The 22,408-nt window shown below is 37.0% G+C and overlaps 1 protein-coding gene across 3 annotated transcripts in view; it reads left to right on the plus strand.

Moving 5' to 3' along the window:
- Window positions 1-22,408, plus strand: part of LOC114646628 (mitochondrial glutamate carrier 1-like) — a 108,428-nt gene that overhangs the window by 20,577 nt on the left and 65,443 nt on the right. Inside the window, exon 1 of one of the 3 annotated variants that reach the window (XM_028794908.2) lies at window positions 9,547-9,857. The exons of the other annotated variants lie outside the window; for them this stretch is intronic. The gene's annotated coding sequence lies outside the window, so the exon portion shown is untranslated. Of the gene's footprint in view, window positions 1-9,546; window positions 9,858-22,408 lie in introns of those variants that run through there. 3 annotated transcript variants of the gene reach the window in all.

Here is a 22,408-nt window from a genome sequence, read left to right on the forward strand (position 1 = left end):
GGTTTGAAACATGTATAGTAAGTTACTCTTTGTCCATGTAGATTTAACAAATTGCCTGATATCTAAATGATGTTTTCCTGGTACTCTGGTTTTATTTACACATCACTAAAGAATGACTAACAGGAGGTGAGGACTCTCCCACAATTATACTTGTGGATATGGAATGGGTAATATGGTTCTTATTTAAGTGCATGTTGTGTTGTTAGAAGAAATTCTAATCTGGTGTCTCTGACCACAAAAATGACTATCTTTTGTTACCCTAACATGGTCTTATAAAGTTGCTTCATGGTAAAGTGCATTTTGATCACAGCCAATTAGTGAGTCACAGTAAGGGTAATTGAAGGAGGGAACAGCAAGAAACTTTATGTGGTGTTTCAGGCACAAAATATTGTCTTTTCTTATTATTTTACAAAATACTTGTATTAGTTGGCAGTATTTTCAACAATCATAGTTATTAAAGCTTTTTCGGATCCACAGTATTGGGAGAAAATACTGTTTTAAACAATGCGTTTGATTTGACCTTGTTTGCTCAGATTGTGGATTTGAATCTTACACTTAATCAAGGTAAAACTTTCAATGGATCTATCCATTTATTCATCCACCATTATCCAGTTTTAGGTCTATGGAGAGCTGAAGCATATCCTGATGAAACTGGGTGCTGGGCAGGAACCAGCTCTGGATGGCCACAGCCACACACTTGCAACTGTAGTAATCTGCTGCTCGGCATTAAAAACTTTAAAGAAACATGCTTTAAGAACAGTGTAGAAACAATTGACTTTTAATAAAGTTCAAGCACTTACCTGTTTAAATCGTTGAAGTGCGGCGGTGCACTTCAGTGAGGATTTTAACTTTGGCTTCTGTAGGCTTACTGTGCGGTACAAGTACATTTCAGGCCTGAAGAGAGCCGCAAGTGCCCAGCCAAAAAGTCGCGTCTCCATAGCAACTTGCCGTTAATGAAGTAAGGAGGCCAGTGCATTTAGTTTAGATAATTTTAGACACGCATGCATTTTTTTTAGAAGTTGGTTCTCAGATAAAACCCCGAAACAAAGTTATAAAGAGTTACTTACCTCAGTAACTCCGGAGAAGGCATCGGCTTCTCTTGCTGGGAACGTCGAGGGTGTGCTCGTATTTACGCACACGCGAGGCTGCTGTGTTATTTATTACAAGTGCTGAGCATAGCATGTGCGCAGAACAGATCTGTGTCAGCCGCTATAGGTAGAAGACAGCGGTTTTACGCATGATTTGTAGGTTTCAATCCCAGGTATAAAAGACACTATACTGCCTATGGGAGTCGTCTGTTTAGACTCAGTTGTGGAGAGAGTGAGTTTCTAACAGTATAGCAGTATAGTGGATTGTGCCTTATTTGTATATGTTTTCATTTGTATTTAAGTAGATATTGTTGGTAGAGTTTTTTTTTTGTATATTCACTGCTTTTTTCTTGTAAATATTTTTGGGGTTCATTGAAACGACTTTGTTTGGTGGAGTGTCTTCCTAATCATGTTTTTATTTAGGAAGACTACAGTTTTTGTGTATATACATTTTTGTCTTTGATTATTTTAATTTTGGGACTAGAAAATTGCACTGTAAATAGTATTCACTATTTTTGATTGGGCCATTACTTTTTGTTTTTTTATGTAACTGTAAATAAAACCCACTATTGTTTTCGTAAAAATATTTGTTTGTGTCTGTGTCTCCATGTCTGACATCTTTCAAGTCTGATCCCGATTGGTCCTGAACTACAAGATGCCCAGTGTTTAGTCACATGCACTCACACTGTATCACTGGAGCCGGTTAGAGTTGCCAATTAATCTGACTTAAATAGGTCAGAGGAAACCCACATGCATACTGGGTGAATGATCAAAGTAAACACAGTGACTAAGATGGATTTCAAACTCTGTCTTTTGGAGCTCTGAGGCAACAGTGTTAATTAGGTCTTTTTATTAGGTCTTCACCAGTCTTCAACACCGAAGAGATATGATTCTATACACAATAATAGAATATTGCCTTATTTTAAGTTTTATGTCCTTTTCAGAATTTGCATCCCACATCCACCAGCTTGTAGTTAATACTGCAATTAGGAAATAAGAAAAATGATTTGAATGTGCTTGAAAGTCTGCCATTCATTTGATATGGTGAAGTCAATAAGTGATAGTTTTAAAAGATTTTCAAGACCTTATGTGTAAAGATAGTGAAAGAATTGAGAAAACATTACAGAAGTAACATTAAGTCTGGACATTCTCATAAACACCAAGTATTCTTTCATTAGTGTAATTGCAATTTTTTATTCCAGCTTGTTTGTCCCTTTGGCTTAAATAAATGTGTGTATTTCTGAATAAAGCAGATAATTGATAACCTACCTAAAAGCAGTGGCTCAGCAACCATAGGATGCTTATGTTGTTTCCTGAAATATAATTTATCTAAATTGAGGTGATTACATATGCTTTCTGAAGTTATTCTGCAGTATCATTCAGTATTTGAATTTTCTTTTTGCAAGGAAAGGGCAGCAAAGGTCTATGATATTCACACTTAAACCATACTAGAGGACGTATTGAATTTGCCAGAGGGTGAAATTTTAATGCTTAAGGTAATATACCAAAAGTGTGGCTAGTACACCCTATGCCTCTGAAAGAAACAGAAGACTTGTCAATTTACTAATATACTGAGATTAATGGTGGCTGTAGTTGTTTTTTTTTAATTTGGTGTACATTTGTTAAAATGTTGGTTACATGTGCAGTAATACAAATAAATAAATACAAAATACAAATAAATTTGTATTATTAAGGGAGAGCATGAGATTCAAATAATTTTACTATGGTACACATGGTTCATGTGTAACTTTAGACCATTGGAATAGATACTGTAGCCTATGATCATGTATGGCCCCTTACATGATGCAAGCTGCAGTTTAGTGTAGTATAAATGTGACCCTGATATAACATTCATTTGCATAGTTTTTTGGATTGGTATAATTGCTTGGCAAAAAGCCAAGTACAAAAGGACAAATGGAATAAAGCCTTACATTCAAATGATGTGCTTTCAGAGTGGTGCCCCCACCTGTCTATGTCAGCTATTAGCAGTTGGAGTTGTAACATGAAATGTTAGGTGCATGATAAAAAAATCAGGAAAAATGGTGGCAGTGTGTACAAAGGATGAGATGTAATGGTAAATGCATGAAAAAGCTTAGTGGTTGTAACAGAAGTGCACATTTTTCCTTGCAGGGAGTGGTGATGATAATGCCCGGAGTCATTGTTCTTGTTATAGAAAAATGGTTAGAAAAAGCAGTGGCAGTGAGAAGAGTGAGCCTGTTGTAGTTGTTAAACTGATGATGATCATGATGCCTGATTATTATAGCCTAGGCAAATGCTTTCAAGTTAAACATTTAATTATGTTAATTTAATTAACATAAAGTTTTTGGAAAGGTTGATGAAAGTGATCCCTGGGGAAGAAATTGTACTGGATATCACTTGAATAGGTATGTTGAACCTAGTGCTGAAGCATTTAAGATTGCCCATAGTGTCTTTAGCTTTGACGTGAGGAATCTTTAGGACTAGAGGATTCTGAAATTTGGTGATGCAATGGAAATTGTTGTGTATAACAACCTTTTTAGGAAGGAGAGTCTTGAGCAACCAGATGCATCCCATGACTTTAAGATGTGTTATACTCTGACAGACTCAGAGAAATAAACTTGTGTAATTTTGAGCAGAGGTGAAAATGAGAATGTAAGGTGCATAAGGACAAAATCCAGGTCTTCAAAATCCTCAAAGCCATTGATAAAATAGATCCAGCAGAACTTTTTCAGCTTAAGGACGAATCATGAATACAAGGACACCAGATGTAATAAAGGGTAAGTGCATTTAAGACTGAAGCCAGGAAGCACTTTTTTATGTAAACAGTTGTAGGAATCTGGAACAAACTAACTGAGACATGTAGTTGAAGTCGAAACCTTGACAACCCTTAAGAAGTATGTCTATGAGATAAAGGGACAGCTTAGCCATTAGCTAAACAAATGAGCCTGATGAACTTAATGATCTCCTCTTGTTTGTCAAATGTCGTATATTCTTATGACTGAGCTGCATGTTTTCAAAAATTGAAGTTGCAAAAATGATATAGATTATGAAGACAAGTAAATGAGCAAGCCCCAGTGGAATGGTGTCAGCAATTTTGAAGGATAGAAAGGCCCTGGAATTGAATGTTTGAAAGGGTTGTCTATTGCAGTTGTGTGTAAAGGAAGGATTTCTAAAGATGGGAAAAGAACTGTGCTCACTGGAGAGGGTGGTGCATTGAAGTGTGAGTCATATTACTGGTAGAACAATTTGCTATTAGGTAGGTTTACCCGAGAAAATGTCTGTTTTTTGTATTTTGTGACATTTTAAGTATGTCGCACATGTGTGTCAGAGGATCTCCTTGTTGGCTTACTTGAAGTAGGTGGTATCCCCCTGGGGTGAAAGGGGTGCTGTCACTAACTGTGTCTTCTCCTTTTCTCCCAGCAGCTCAGAGAAGCTGCCCAGTGAGGGAAATTACGTCCGCCCTTCTGATCCTTCCATTATAAGAAGCCTGAATGCCTCCACTGAGGTGTATTTTGTAACTGATACCAGACGGCTTCAGACCTCCATGGGAGGCCTTCTGTTTGCTGAGAAAGGCTAACCAGAGCTGCGTTGTCTTTTGTGTTATTGTCCTGTGGGCTTATACCATTTTTTTGCCAGAAGGCAATTACTTTAACTTTAGAAGAAGGAAAAAGAAATTACAAGGGATGACCAGGCTGGCGTCCCATCTGTTCTTTGCTTATCACGCTCTGTTTCCACCTGCACCTGGCCATATCACATTAGAAATGCAAGCAAAGTAACACATGAGCTGACCATGAGTACAAAATCATTTACCTAGATTTAGAGTTGAAAGAACTGGATGAGTGAAGGAGAAGGGCTAGCATTCTAGTAATCACATGCCCAGGCAAAGTCAAATTGTTCCATGGACAAATGAGGGAACAATTTTTTATTAAGTAGGTGGACCTAAGATAATGGCTGATTGTTGTTTTTTGTAATATTTTAAGTAGAAACTGAACTGAGTACAAAATGATGTGCCCCAATTTAGAGATCAAGAGACCTAGATAATCATGGAGAAAAAGGACTAGTTTTCTAAAAGTGCCTTAGCAGACCATCCAATCTACAGAGAGATGAGGAATTCCCCATTTTTATTATTTAGTTTACCTTATCTTTAATTTTTTGTTGCTTCTTTCATTTTTACTTTTGTGTTTGTGTGTTTGTAGCCAATGTTTAAACGTTATAAATGTCTACCATCCTTGCCAAATTGTCCCCTGCAAAAATATATGATGGCATCTTGTTTCTACAGTATAATCATGTTACCTTGTGCACAGTGAAAATGTCTACAAACACAAGCACACAGAAGGTGCAAGAAGGGATCATCTCTTCCTATTATCACTAGAGATTTGTCATGTGTTTCTATTTCATAATTTCATAGCTTGATTAAATATTTTTATTGACTGATGATTTTATATTTACTTGTCTCTGCTGCTTTCATAGCCAAGCCACTTTGAAGTTAAATATGTGCAGTAATTATTGTTGTGTGTGATTCAAACAGGTCTCTGACAGTGTATATAATGAGTAGGAAGGAACTTAACCACACAGTATGTGAACCTGAGAAGGGATAAAGAGAAAATATACCATGTCTCTTTTAAAACTGCAAGTACACAATCTAAATATTTTATAACCTTGACTGTCATGCTGGATAATTTCTTTTCTGTCAGCTCAAGGCACTGTGTATGCTTCCATTCCTGATAAATTTCAGTTGCAATGAGCAAGAATATGATCTTGTTCCTCCCTGAACAGGGACAATGTGTGTTTGTCCTGCCTCTGTCATTCTCATCTCCTCCTCCTCTGGCTAACCAATCAGTGCTCAGTTTGGCTTACCTCCCACACCTCAGGGAGACTTTGTGTTGTTTCATTCAGTAATGCTTGGCAGTTCAGCAGAGAAGACCAGACTCTTAAGCTGTTTCATTCATTGACACTGGGCCCTTCAGAGGAGAAATGTGGATTCATAAAGGTGCAGGACTTCTGTGAAGACAGGAAGAAAGTCTTTTTCTGGCCAGTCACATGGAACTGGTAGCTTGTCATTCAGAGAAGCTGGTTCTATTAATTTTAATTAATTTTGGAATACCCTATGAAACATATAATTTTAAAGGAAGTTTCTCCATAAACAGACTTTCTAAAGATATAAATACAAAGGCACAAAACTCTTATACCCTTTGGAATTTAGCCTTATTTAGTATAGTCAGTCTACAGCTATATGGCCTAAAAAGTCTTAGTCCTTGGTTAAGCTTAATATTAGGAAAAAATGTAACCCTAACTTCAGAGGACTTGTTAGATTTTGGGACTGTTGCCTTTTAGTAGTGTGAGAAACCATGTATCATACTATAGGCAATATTTGTTGAACATATGAAACCATACTGTTTGGCTCTCTCAGTTAATCCATCCAGTTACAGTTTTGCTGAGGTGAGAAGGAAGCAAGCGACCTGTTAATTTCCTCAAGGTACACATGATTGCCACATGCAAAACACATTTTTTTATATAAGTCTGCAGTTAGCATTAAACAGACATTGAACATTTTGCTTCTGCAAAAGCAGTAAATACAATGTTTGAACAAAGCCATTAGCTGTCATCCCCCTTTTTGTTTCTTTAAGCCCTCCCATCAGGAGACTGCAGTATCCTTAGTGTTGTACAGCAACAGACACAGATAGGAGGGACAGGTAAAAATTACAGGTGAAATGAAAAAAGTGCAAATGGGTGGAGCCCAATCATAATAATGTACTGTAAAATTCATGCATATTTTAATTCAAAGACCTGGGGCCTCATGTATAACGCTGTGCGTAGAACTCACACTATAACATGGTGTAAGCACAAAAGCGGGAATGTGCGTACACACAGAAAAATCCAGATGCAGGAATCTGTGCGTACGCAAACTTTCATGTTCTTCCACTACATAAATCCCGATCAGCGTGAAAAGTAATGCACATGCACGCACCTTCTGTCCCGCCCCAACTCCTCCCAGAATTATGCCTCTTTGAATATGCAAATTGATATAAATAGCCATCTGTGAAAAGACAATGGGAAAAGCACGGGGGAAAATATAAGAATTTCAGCGAATACCAAGTGGAGGCAAAGGAAAAACTTACTATTTGTTGGTTTAAACAGTGGTATAATCAACAAAAGAAAGTTGATCGAGTGACATAGTGTCAGAGAAACTCTAAAGCTCAAGTTCACAAAGTCGCACAGTGCCCAAAATAAAAAAGAAGTTGTCACATATCAAAGTCGGCGTGAAAAGGCAACTCGCAGCAGACCGTCTAAGTGTCATATGAAAGCTTATTAGGGTACAGAGAAAAAAAATAGGCACACAGTGGGAAAAAAGCATGAAATGTCAACTTTTATCTCGAAATTTCCACTTTAATCACAGTTTATTTTGTCATTAAAGTAGAAAATCATAAACTTCATCTTAAAATCATTTATTTTACTAGTTTCTCAAGTAGCACGTTAAATGCTTTGTTCTGTGTTTGATCTTCTATGTGCTCTATGTGTGTGAATCACTACGTGCTTCCATTCTTTCTCTTTCTCCGACAGGTCACAGAATCCATTACATTCGTGATATTACAACTCTCTGAATAATTAAAATACTGAGATGTATACATGATATCTTTTTCATGATGATAGGAATGAAAGCATGTTATTAAACATGGGAACACGGTGGCGCAGTGATTGTTCATATCTCACGCAAGAGGCTTGCTGCGCCATCTGCGACCTTCGATGAAATAATTTATTACAGAAGTACTGTCTCTTTCAAACGTACTAACCTCCAATTCCTGTCCTTACTTTTCTTTCTCCAAATACCCAATCGCCATACAATCAGCTCTGTAATAGACGTGAAGCCATCTGTAAGCTTAGAACGCCGATTCTTCAAAACGTTTAAGGAACATTGAAATATCTTCGTAGTACATGTTTAATTATTCTATCCGTCTATCCTTCTAGTGTTGCGTCAGCACCAGCAATAATACAGCGCAAGGCAGGAGCTATCCGTGAACTAGCTAGCGCTGCGGCACCGTGTCCTCACATGTTTAATTATTAACAATACAGATTATTTAAATGAAGTTAAAGTTTTATCTGTATACTATAAGCAACATATTTTGCTGCATTTCATCTTAAAAATGATATCGTCATCATACGCGCTTTATAAAGTGGTGCAGGTTGTGCAATATTATAACTGTAGTGCAACTTTACATTGGGGTAATTGTACTTATAAGTACAAACAGTTCTACAAGGAGCACTTGATGGACTGATTGAGTGCGTTTATAGTTCTTGGGATGAAACTGTTTCTGAAAAGCGAGGTCTGTAAAGGAAAGGCTTTGACGTGTTTTTCCGTGGCTGAGGTAGTGTGTGCTTGAAACTATATACCGATAATTCTCTTTCCGATCAGCTGCTGCTGTGATTCCCCACTCAGATACAGTGACATAAATACTCCGAGTGGTGCAGTGAGATTAATATGGAAAAAGATGATCCGCTGTGGCAATCCTTAATGGGAGCAGCTGAAAGAAGAAGAAGATTCAGTGAGCGTAACAATGCTAAAGCAGTTATGGTATTTGGAATACTATGGCTATTCCCTGGACCATTATATTGCTACAGGTTAATTACAATCAGATGCATTACACTAATAAACAATATGCAGTTAATTTCAGTGTATTTATAAAGCCGCATCAGGAATGTGGGTCTAAGAAAGAAAGAAAGGGTAACCACACAGGAATAGTAGCACTGCTTTGATGCTGGGTGCCGCCAGTCTGCAAAACCGAGCGGAGAAATTGTGTACGCCAGGGTATGAGGTACCGTGGAAATGTGCGTGGCTTTACGCCAAGTTTAGGTTTTATACATCGCGATTTGAGCGTGGAAACGTTCGTACGCAACATTTCTGTGCGTACGCACTGTTTATACATGAGGCCCCTGGTTTCTGTTTCCTCTTCTTCTGTTATTTTGGTTTTCACAAGGCTGTCATGATACAAGTTGGAAATATGGAAATCAGGTATGCGAGGCGCTACAAAAAAGCAGCACTTGTTATTCCAGCATCCATTTTATATGCTTAATATATATACTATATATACAGTATATATACAGTATATATATATATACTTAATTTTAGCATCCCATTAAAATTTCTTAACTGATGTGCAATTTTTCATTTATCTGTTTGAATTGCTCTTTTTCGATACTGCCACTGTGTTCTGTTTTTTACTTAAAATCTCAACTGTTGAGCAAAACAGGATAATCAGAAGTGTGTGTTTTTTCCATTTTTCAGGGTTTAATAAATATGGTGCTATTTTAACTTTTCCATAGATGTAAACATTTTAATATGATTTAAAATAATAATATAATCTAAATGAAAAATATCTGTGTGAAAGGTAAATTGACACCTGCTTTGTTGTAAATTCTTGATCTTTGATTATTACTTTGATTTCCTAAAGCATAGATGCTCTGAAAGGAAGAACAATACAAGTGATCCATGGTAAAATATGTCTAGATTACCTTGGAACAGGGGTGGGGAATGGAAAATCAGCTAGCCTCTACTTTCTTGTGCTGATAAGAAGAGAGTTACAAAGGTTGTAAAGGACAGAGTGCTGAGTGCACTGTTTTCATGCATGTGCCATGTATATACAGTCAGAGGGAGAAAGAGGGAGAGTGCTGGTAAACTAAAGTGTGAGACCAGAAAGCAGTCAGCATAGTGCAGATACTTGTGTAGCAGAATATGAAGTAAACAGCCACCTATCTCTGCACAGAGACCTCTACTTTAAAGAAATTGTTAAGCAGGTAAGTATTCATTCATCTTATGTCTTTAATCAGGTCAAATATTATAAAGGTAACAACTGCCAAATTTTATAGTGCTTATTTCAGCAGAATTGTATCTGACATGCCATTTTAGCTGTGATATGTTAATATCTGGTAATACATAGAGGCATAGATAGTCTTTCACATATGTCTTTGTTAACATAGATTTTAGTACGGAGGATAGTAAGAGTGAATACTTAACTACATATCCTGACTTACTGTAAGATAATAAGATCAATGAAATCTAATAAGCAAAAACTCTCAGAACTTTAGATATTTTTGCTTTTGGTAAATCAGTGTGTAAAACTTTGTTGTAAGTTAAAGGATGTGTTTATTTACGTGTCATTTATTTAAGTAATTGGTCGAGTATTAGTTACTGAATCAAATTTTGTCAGTTAGCCAGTCAATTATCTGTAAATTCTGATCAATTCTTTGCATCTCATCTTACAGGATAATTAATCAAAATGGGCAGTGCTTCACTTTCACCTTTGTTAGAAAATTACCAACTTTTTCCCATGTGTCATGGTTAAATCATGTCTTTAATGAGATTTAAATAAACAGTGTTTTTTCTAGATAGTGCTTATTTCATAATGAATAGTAAATCAACAGGATGCAACTTAGTCAGGTTTTACATCTTGCCTGTGTCAGCTCTGATTGTTCTTTGAACAAAAATTTGAAAGGTAAATTTGTCTGGAATTTCAGGCAGATGATTGTCAGAGTAAGGCTTTAGATAGTGCAAAATTACTATGCAAATAAGAATGTCATTGTTTGATTATTTTCAAAGGTGAAAGAAGCAAAGGGAGTGTATTGCTTGTAAAAATATTGAAAGGGATAACAAATTGGATATTAATGAGAATATATAAAAAAGTAATCTGAAAAGCTCGGAGTAATGGTCCTATTTATGAATCTTCTGTAGGTCCTCAAAAAAGAAGTGAAAATGCAGTAAAGAGGATGTAAGTGAAATAGTGTCCGAAAGTATGCTGAAATCTGAAGGTTGTGTGGTTAATTAAGTTATGAGGTAAAGGATGATTATGGTCAATGAAAAATGTGCCTGCGTTTTTGAATATTCTGTACAAAGGAAAGTGGAGAACCCTTTGGTTGAGGGCCTTATTGTCAATGAAGTTGCTGGAGGGACTTCTTCAGCGCAAAGTACCAACATCACAGATATCAAAAATAAAACACACTACAGAACTATCAGTAAATGAAGGATTCAAAGTACAACAGAATGGAAAAACAAGAAAGATGACTATGCTCCTGAGCCACAACAAAAAGGCTTATTTCTTTCTAATGAAGTGGCTTGCCCACTTATCTGTCTTTCAGGTATCTGACAAGTGCACATGCTTCTTATAATTTCTTTCTTGCTATATTTCTGATAACATTGATCTCTTTTTGAGGCTTGGGATCTGCACCGGCAATCAGAATCCCATAAACACCAGAAGTGACTCTGCTTCGTTGGGCCCTTGAGCAAGGCCCTTAACCTGCAATTACTTCATCCTGGGTCCTCCAACTAATAGGGAAAACTTGGGGTTGGTGGCAAGATTGGCACTCCAGCCCCCTTAAAAAAACCTCATGCTGTTCCAGTGTGGTGCTGAGGTGTCACCTGCTGCATTTGGGTCATAATCCAGGTAGTTCATCGTGTGGTGGGTGCGGCAATGCACTATTGGAACATACTCCCAGCTGCCACTCTCTTTCTTCCAACAGTAAGTCTTTGTCTCAGACTTTTCTTATTATATAAGGTTTAGTTATCCCTAAGGTTTAAACTGACCTTAAATCTTCTCCTGGGGTTTATATCCAGTGAAGCCCTAAAATCACTTTTTGGTTATGGGAGTAGCCATTTTGTGACTAGAGAGATGTCAGGCTAAAACTTCCTTATTCCTTCCTTATTTCTGCATCCCTGAGCCCTGTGTACCATTTTAAAGACCAGTCCTTTCAAACACTTTCTTGGTTGCTTGCCTTGAAAAGGCAACATATTCCCACTCCTTCTGGTCAAGGACTATGGACTAGCAATTTATTAGTCGCCTCTTAACAGTTCTAACATCTTGCCAGACGTCCTTAGACTATATTTCCCTTTCTTCTTTCTTCCCCCAGTAAATAGGCTCCAAGTACAGGCAGCATCCTTCTTCTTGCACTAGCATAAAAAATGCTCTCTCTCTCTATGTTAGAGCCATATTAGGGCCTGTCCCTCTTTTTGTACCCCCTTTTCTTCCTTAGTTAACCTTACCAGTGCTTCACATTTCTGATAATAAATCAGATGGAAGAATCACGTTGAGTTCACCAGGTGTTATAACAGAAAATGAACATTATTAAGCTTGATCAGTGATTCAGATCTATGAAGATCAACAGGGTTAATTATAGTCAAGAGTTTCAGGTCTACTTTCTATTGTGAGGCTTGAAACTGGATGATATACTGTTTAATAGTTTTCATTAGTACTTTGTAGTGTGGTCATGTATATGTTTTTAAGGGTAGAGCCAAGAAGAAATTCAATTTGCTGGAATAACACATGGTGCATGCTCACTAAAGACAGTCTTAGAATGCCTACACAAACTGACAAATTCTAAACAATAACAGAAAGGTACTTAACTATGCAGCATTTAAATGCATGGACATACATCTGTTTAATGGTAACATGAAGGCCCATAAACTTTATCCAAGCAATCATGCTCATATAAAGTCTAGGCAATCAGTGGGAAAAAGAAGAAAACAAAAATAAATGAAAAGTATGATTAACAGTGTTCCCTGATGAAAAAAAAGAAAACAAAAACTATGGTTCTTTTGAAAAGCAAACTAAAATTTTGGTTAACCTGTGAAAACAGGCTATTCCCTCTGTCCAAGACATCCTACAATATAATAAGGCATGTCATGGAATTGAACAACTTTATGATTCTGTGCCATGTCCATCGACAATCAAGCCAAAAGTTCAAACAGCAAAAAGAAAAAGACAATGGATAACATTAGTAAGAGCTGGTAATGAAGATTTACACAGATTTACTTCAGAAAAACAACTGGTAATCAGGAAATGCAGCAAAATGATAGCTTTGTGGAGGAGTGAGTTTTTTATACTTATCAGATGGCAGTTTATTTCAGTTCTTGCATATTACATAAACAAGTTATGAAGAACCTTGTCTCTTAGTGCCAAACTTTGCAAGAATAATAAATAAAACTGCTTTACAACAAACAACCATTGTACTCTCTTTTAAATGATCCCTACCTTATTTTATAAGTTACCTTGAAAGAATAGTAAATGGGAAATTCTTGTCAAATTAATACATTTTTAGAGATTCTTAATTAATCAGTTTATGGCAGGATGCTGCTTGATTCTTCATCTCATGACAGGAAGCCACCAGTTTGTGTAAACCTACTTTTTTATTTAACTTTAAGTTTGCCTCCATTAAAAACATATATAGTGATGCTTTTGTTCTTTTAGGTCATTTTACTTCCCCCACATTAAAGAGTCTTCAGCTGCTTTGTAATACTTGTGCAAGGACTCTCGTGTTCTGAGTTGTTTCTTATTGTCTGTACTATTTAACAGGCATTGTCTTACTTTCAGACCTAGTTTATTTTGATATTTGATTTCACAGATTTTGATTGTGCTCTGATTTTGATTTATTCTATGTCATAATTTACTTGTTCTTGACTGTCTGTGAATCTACCATTTATAGCGTCATGTGGCTTATATCTTGTGGCCAATAGAGGGCGCCAAAGAGCTCCAAACCCCAGACACAATTTGAAAAGACGGTTTATTTTTACAGTTACCTTCCACAAAGCTTCCAGTAGTGCAATAAACATAGTTCTCTTCACATTCTCTCTTTCTTTTCTCCTCCTCAACACCTCCCAGGAGAGCTTTATCCACTTCCATTTGACTCTGTTTTGGCTTGATCAGGACGAGTGGCTTCTTTTATCCTGGACCTGGGAGTACTTCCAATGCTAGAGCATAAACTAAGTACTTCCAGGTCAAACGAAAGTCCCATAAAGTAGGGGTGAGGAATCCCTATATGCCCCCCTAGCGGCCCCCACTGAATCAGACAAGACTGTTGTAGAGGGCTACATTATTCAGTGTGCCTTGCAGATATCTGCACAGGTACAATTGCCCTGGGAAGCCACCTCCTATTATGTCGGGGGAGCCCATAGTCCTGCCGGGTTATCTCCCCCTGTCCTTCCACTATATGTCCTCCGGGCCTGGTATTGTTCCTGTGTCAAATCCAGCCGGGACACCAGTGTACCCACTGTCGCATTGGCATCTTCTGCGTGAGACAGGACAATCTTTGCCCTGTTTCTTGTTATAGCATAGGGCTGGCCCCCGTACAAATAAGGACCAAGCTCCATCCTGGCCACAATGCCCACCCATGCGCGTCGTCTATCACATTCTGTATTCTCAGAATATTTTTTTGCATCCATTTAAACTGCAGGGTTATCTGAATGGGGAATATGGACACCGTAACAAGATGAAGATTCAGTATAGAGTGTCTGGTGTACTTGCTGTTGTACAGTAAACTGTATACCATATGACACACTTGGGTGTTAACTGTTTTCTTTAGGTGTAGAATATTTTATAAATTATGTACATCTTTACATGAGCAGTTACATCTACTGCATACATTAAAACCAAGATCTTTCTATGTCCTCCTGTGTGAGAAAATCGTAGTAGTTTTTAATCTGAAGGAGCCAAATACTCCTTTTTATAAAGTGGGATGAGTGTCATCCTGCTCAGTTAAAAGTCTAGTTTTTTTAATAGAATCTTTCTTTAATCACCTCTGCAATGTTTATACTTATATGCATAACCACCTTCTTAACTGGAAGAGTAATTTTTAAGCACATTTGTTGGACAGAAAACTTCTCCTGTTTCCTAAGCTTAACCCGTTTTTTAGGAACTTGGATCAGAAGGCCTTTTCAAGAGCTACTTTAGTTACAACAGGAATAATAATAATAATAATGAGTGGTTCTTTTTATTGTTTAGTGTTTTTAACAGTAGTGGTTATCTTGTGATGGAATTCTAATTTTCTGTGTTTCAGAACTGGTTATCTGTGAATATTTAAAAATTTTAAGCACCCCTTTACATATGTGCCATAATATTCTTGTAGTACAGTTTCCAAAAGAGCTTATGCATGTTATTCACATGCATCTCTTTCCAGTGGAGGTGTTTAGAAAAACAGATAATAATAATAATAATAATAATAATAATAATAATTCATTACATGTCATCTTTGTACTGCGAAGGTTACAAAATGTGTCTCTTGAACTATACAGTATAAGTGTCTTGGAGGAAGGACAGGTATCCTATCCAGGATAAAGGATGGATTCATACCTGGCCAGAAGGCTATAATGAATGGACTAGGCAAATGGGCTTACTGGGAGCAGTTAATTTCCCCAGATAACAGGCGGCAGTGTTCCTCAAGGCTGAACCTGATTAAGACACACGCAGGGTGGCATGGGAGTTGGAGTCCAGAACCTTGTCAGGGTCTTTGGATACCACCAGAGGATGCTGCCAGGGGAAGACCGCTCTAGTTTCCTTATGACCCAGAAATGCTCTAGAAAACCTGGGCATGAGACTGGAGTAGAATTTAAATGACAGCCTGCCACCTCACTTAAGGTAGTTAGAGTCAGGAGGCAGCATGCAGTACTTTTGGAGGTGGAAGGAGAGAATTTATATTTGCGTATTGTTCCTGATGTTCTTGGAAAGAAGGTATTTATGATGAATAAAAATCCTTTATTTGAACCAGAATTGTGTTTGGACATTATTGTGTCTGTGTGTCAGTTGTGCCATTGGCACTCCCTTGTGGTTACAACAGTAAATGTCATACACTTGAATTAAATTGAATAGCATTCAAAAGATTTTAAAAATAAGACAGATGTTATTGACACATGCGTTATCTCTAATTGTTCATTTTTTACTCTCCATGTTATTGAAGCAGAAATTTTAAAATTCAGTAACAGGATTAAATGTTGTCTTTAGACCAGAAGGCTATGAATTGAATTGTACATAGACGTGTTAACGAATATGCTAGTGATATTTTGTGATGCTAGTGATAAAAGTCTAAATGTGCAGTGTTTTATATATACAGTAATCCCTCCTCCATCGCGGGGGTTGCATTCCAGAGCCACCCGCGAAATAAGAAAATCCGCGAAGTAGAAACCATATGTTTATATGGTTATTTTTATATTGTCATGCTTGGGTCACAGATTTGCGCAGAAACACAGGAGGTTGTAGAGAGACAGGAACGTTATTCAAACACTGCAAACAAACATTTGTCTCTTTTTCAAAAGTTTAAACTGTGCTCCATGACAAGACAGAGATGACAGCTCTGTCTCACAATTAAAAGAATACAAACATATCTTCCTCTTCAAAGACGTCAGGAGCACAGACTGTCAGAAACAAAGAGTAGAGAAAAGCCAAGCAAAATGACACCTTTTATTGGCTAACTAAAAAGATTACAATATGCAAGCTTTCGAGGCAACTCAGGCCCCTTCTTCAGGCAAGAGAGGAAAGCAAACAAATCAATAGGTTTGTTTGGCTTTTAAGTATGCGAAGCACCGCCGGTACAAAGCTGTTGAAGGCGGCAGCTCACACCCCCCTCCGTCAGGAGCAGGGGAGAGAGAGAGAGAGAGAGAGAGAGAGAGAGAGAGAGAGAGACAGAGAAAAACAAAGTCAAAAATCAATACGTGCCCTTTGAGCTTTTAAGTATGCGAAGCACCGTGCAGCATGTCGCTTCACGAAGCAGCTGCACACAGAAGGTAGCAACGCGAAGATAATCTTTCAGCATTTTTAGACGAGCGTCCGTATCGTCTAGGTGTGCGAACAGCCCCCCTGCTCACACCCCCTACGTCAGGATCAGAGAAAGTCAGCGCAAGAGAGAGATTGAGAAAAGTAAGTTGGGTAGCTTCTCAGCCATCTGCCAATAGCGTCCCTTGTATGAAATCAACTGGGCAAACCAACTGAGGAAGCATGTACCAGAAATTAAAAGACCCATTGTCCTCAGAAATCCGCGAACCAGCAAAAAATCCGCGATATATATTTAAATATGCTTACATATAAAATCCGCGATAGAGTGAAGCCGCGAAAGGCGAAGCGCGATATAGCGAGGGATCACTGTATATATATATATATATATATATATATATACAGTATTATATATAAAGACATAACTCTAATGTCCAAAATGTCTGTATCTGAAAAAACACATTGGTCTTTATGTTTATAGTAATGCCTATATGCATTTGTGTAATGAACTGAAACATTGAAGACAATCAGAAAGGATGCATAAAATTCTAGAGGTAAAATTGTGCAATGATAAAGGTGTCTGACATTTAAGATTATAGATCATTAATCTGTTTTATCAGTAACACATGTCACGTGTTGTGTGGACTGAAAATGAACCTTGTGAAACATATATATATTAATAGGGATGGTGTTTATTATTAAAAGGTGCAATGTAAATAATCATTTTGGAATTAAGTGCTCATCTGCATTAAAAGCTAACAGGGTGCATGGCTGTCTAGACTCTGGCATTACTAATTACTGCTTTAGAATGAGATTTTAAAGTCAGAAGTGTACAGTAAGAATCCATATTAATAAATTTGAAAGCTACAGAGCTTTTGCTGTATAACAGGTTTTTGATATATATTCTAATTATTTAATATATATTTGAGAGTGGCATGGTGTTGCAGTCGTAGTGCTGCTCTCTGTCTGGAGATTGCATGTTCTCCTTGTCTGTGTATGGGTTTCCTCTGGGTGCTCAGGTTTCTTCCCACAGTCCAACTATATGCAGGCTTGATGGACTGGCACTGCTAAACTGGCTTCTGTGTGTAGGTGTGTGTGTTCACTCTGTGATGGAATTGTGCCTGAGGCTCGTGATATAGGCTCCAGCTGCCACCTGCCCTGGATTAGTGGGTTAGGAAGATGGCTGAACTCAAAACATCTGTCTTTTCTACCTGAGGACTTTTGTCTTCATTATCTCAAATAACTGTCTTTTGTTGAAGTTAGAATTCTACTATAACATGAAGTTAAAGTGAAAGTATTCACTCCTGTGAAATTTCTCCAAATTTTAACACTTTGAAATTTACTACAAATGTAAAGTTCCCTCTAAATAAAATGCATTATTATTTTTATTATTATTATTTATGTTATAATATGGAAATATATTTAACAGTACTATTGAAATTTGTTATAAATTAAAATTTGGTAATTTTTTGGTTCTAGGGAAAATATTTGAGGGTTTGAACAATCTGCATTCAGGTTTAAGCTTGGGGATGTAAATATCTTGCTAACAAGTGTCACTTCATTAGTTGCTTTGTAGTAGATAATGTGAATACCACCGTTCACAAACCTAATAACTTGTTGAAAATTGGAACCCTTTTTTCCCTCCCAAGTACTCACTTGACAGCTATAAAGCCAAATGCTGTGTGTCTAACCTTTTTATAGTTTAGCATGCAAAAAACTTTACTTGTTTTTGTACATTTTTTGAACACTGATATTGCTGGAATAAATTAAGGATTAAGAACTAGAAATTAGTATCTTTTTAGATCTTATTTATCATATTTTCATACCACAAAACAAGTCAGTTAATTGTCTTGAATACAAAGACATTAGGTCATGAATTAAAAAACTTACTTCCTTCTAATTCTGCTTAATAATTTTCTCTGATTCTGTGTTTCTGAACATTTTCTTGTTGTGACCCACTTTTTCCCTTATAACTGTCTTTGTTTTCCCTAGCTAACTGATCACAGTGACCCACTACCAATGTAAGCAATAGCAGTTCATAACCATGACCCACTGGTTGAGATGTTTCTGCTCTAATTACTATACTTTCAAACAAATTTACCATATAATAAAATTGTTAACATTAGAACAAATGACTTTAATTGTGGACTTAATAACCACATATTTTTAAAAACAGTATTCAGTACCATTTAAAAAAAATGCAAAGTTTGTTATCTGTAAGATTCAGCAAGTCTAAATAAACTCCTTTTCTCTTTGCAGTTTCTGATTCCTAAATAGCCTAACAGCAGGCTTGGAAAATGAGCTAGTGTGTAAACTTTTCTAATGTAGTATCTTCCTAAACTCATCCATCTGATAATATGATAGTTTCCTTTCAAAAATCTTAAAAGTGTGCTACTATTTACAATTGATAATACTGTATTTATTAGTCATTCAAAGTATAAGCTGAAATCTTAAGATGTATCCCCTCTTAAAATTCCTTGGATTAATTAGACAGTTGCAAATTGGCAATACGTCAATAATCTTTATTATTACAAGACATTACAGAAAATTGCAAGTTGCACAATAGAATAAGTGATATAATGTGTAGTTATGTTGCTACACAGTCACAGAAGATTGGGTTTGAATCCCAATCTTGTTTTAAATTTTCTGAATAAAGTTGACTGATATCTCTAATTTGTTCTGAGTATGTGAGTGGCAAGTCTGTAAATCTGACCTGCAATGGACAGGCACCCCATTCAGCATTTGTTCTAGCTTTGCTCTTGATGTTACCAGAACATTATCTGACTTTCCATTGTCCTAACATTCAATTCATTAGATGAGTAAAACTGATGAATGGATGAATGGATATTACAAGAACAATAAATGCTGTATTCCATGAAACTTGTCAATGAAGCTCCCAAGATTTGTTTGAGTTTTTTAATGTTTGAATTGCACTATGAAATGTTCTGTGCAACAAATATTTGCAATAATTAAACTTGCATTTATGAGAACACAAATTTGACTTGAGTCACATTTGCTCTAAAAACACAATCACCTTGAATAACCCAAAGCTGAAAGAGGGCTGGAGCAAGGAACAGAGAATCATGAAGGTGTGCTCAATTCAGTATTGACTTGATTGTCTTTTCTCCGGGCATTATAATTTTTTATTTATTTAAGGTTAGAAATAAACCAGATTGCTGGTGTTTGCCAGCCTGACGTTGTAGAATAAGAAGTACTAAGAGAGGACTTGAACAGTAGATTGGTAAAGTAGTTTGGTTAATAACTTGCTAAATTTAAAATGTGATAGTAGAGGTGGTAGTGATGTACAGTATATGCAGCATTCAGCATTCCATTCTTGGAAAATAAATCTTTTAAAACTGTAGCATTCCTGAAATGATGATTTTTACTCACCTTACTACCATCTGAGCACAGTGTCAGTGCTATGGTTCTTGACTCAGTCCATGATCCTCTAGAGTAGTAGGAGGCATTATTGCCTAGCATCCCAGGGGGATGTCATTTGTGGATCATAAGCGAGCTTCCAAGTTTACTTGCTGTTTTATAATCTGAGACCAAAAAGAACCAAACAAATTCAGACACCTTTTATAAGACTGCATAAAACGCTGAATAAAATTAGTTAATACTTTCTGTCCGTCTCTGTCATTCTTGATAATAAGTAGACAGCCAACCATTTCTCTACTTAATATGTACACTTATTTGTTTAGCCTTCCAGAGCATTCTAAAGGTTATTTCTTCTTTAAGAAAACAGGCTAGCTTGTAAAAATGTATTCACACTGTATGCAAAATAAGCATACAACAATATGTGGATTATGAGTATTTTTTTTTTTTGCCTTTTTTAAACCTACCATATTGTTATGGTTTTCTTTAGTCCCACAAGCTTAGCAAGCACTAGATAATTAATAATTAGATAACCTGGTAGCATGGATCGTGGACTATCTTAAAGACAGACCTCAGTATGTGCGTCTCGGGAACTGCAGGTCTGACATTGTGGTCAGCAACACAGGAGTGCCACAGGGGACTGTACTTTCTCTGGTCCTGTTCAGCCTATATACCTCGGACTTCCAATACAACTCGGAGTCCTGCCACGTGCAAAAGTTCGCTGACGACACTGCTATTGTGGGCTGCATCAGGAGTGAACACCAGCAAAACCAAGGAGCTGGTGGTGGATTTTAGGAGGCCCAGACCCCTCATGGACCCCGTGATCATCAGAGGTGACTGTGTGCAGAGGGTACAGACCTATAAATACCTGTGAGTGCAGCTGGATGATAAATGGGACTGGACTGCCAATACTGATGGTCTGTGTAAGAAAGGACAGAACCGACTATACTTCCTTAGAAGGCTGGCGTCCTTCAACATCTGCAATAAGATGCTGCAGATGTTCTATCAGATGGTTGTGGCGAGCACCCTCTTCTACGAAGTGGTGTGCTGGGGAGACAGCATAAAGAAGAGGGATGCCTCACGCCTGGACAAACTGGTGAGGAAGGCAGGCTCTATTGTAGGCACGGAGCTAGACAGTTTGACATCCGTGGCAGAGCAACGGGCACTGAGCAGGCTTCTGTCAATAATGGAGAATCCATTGCATCCACTAAACAGTATCATCTCCAGACAGAGGAGAAGCTTCAGTGACAGACTGCTGTCACTGTCCTGCTCCACTGACATACTGAGGAGATTGTTCCTCCCCCACACTATGCGACTCTTCAATTCCACCCGGAGGGGTAAACGTTAACATTATTCAAAGTTATTGTCTGTCTGTATACCTGCATTGTTATCACTCTTTTTAATATTTTCTTTATCAGTATGCTGCTGCTGGAGTATGTGAATTTCCCCTTGGGATTAATAAAGTATCTATCTATCTATCTATCTATCTATCTATCTATCTATCTATCTATCTATCTATCTATCTATCTATCTATCTATCTATCTATCTATCTATCTATCTATCTATCTATCTATCTATCTATCTATCTATCTATCTATCTATCTAATCTTTAATGTTGTATTGCTGAGGGCATGAAAGCAGTGCATGACACTCATTTTTATGGCAAAGTATTTATTTATTTAGTACTTAATTGTGTTATTTTGCTCATTACTAAAATTTGCAAAAAATAAAATAAAAAGGAATGCAAAAATGAGCACCATGCGAAGAAAAATAATACAAAGAGCACAGTCAAGCACCTATGGACACACATACACACACACATGAAATTCAACCCCATATAAAAAACATTCAGCATAAAATCAGCAGTAGTGCTAAACAAGATAGCCAGCTACTGGAGAATGGCAAGTATTTTACTTTTGTCTCCCAGCAAATGGTCTTTTTTTGTCCAGTGTTTGAAGTGAAAAACACTATTAGTAAAAACTAAAGCTTTTCAGCACCTTTTGTTATTATTTATGTTTTGTTTAATAATAATCAATTCATAGTATTCACACATACTTCAAGCCACCACTACTGTAAATCTTTTGCAGAAAATCTTGGTGTGATTTTTGATAATGCTCTCAAATTTGATAAACAAATTAACTCCATTGTTAAAGCCTGTTTCTATCAGTTCAGGGTATTAGCTAAGGTCAAGCCCTTTCTGTCTGTACATGATTTTGAAACACTAATTCATGCGTTTGTCTCTTTCGCCTTGATTATTGCAACTCATTATACATTGGAGTTAACCAGACATCCTTTGCTTGTCTTCAGCTAGTCCAGAATGCTGCTGCCAGGCTTCTAATAAACACACAAAAGCAGAATCACATTACACCAGTCCTAGCTTCTCTTCATTGGCTTCCAGTTCACTACAGAATTTAGTTTAAAATTTTACTGTTTGTTTTTAC

The sequence above is a fragment of the Erpetoichthys calabaricus genome, chromosome 2, assembly GCF_900747795.2.
Source record: "Erpetoichthys calabaricus chromosome 2, fErpCal1.3, whole genome shotgun sequence".
NCBI classification, from domain to species: Eukaryota; Metazoa; Chordata; class Cladistia; order Polypteriformes; family Polypteridae; genus Erpetoichthys; species Erpetoichthys calabaricus.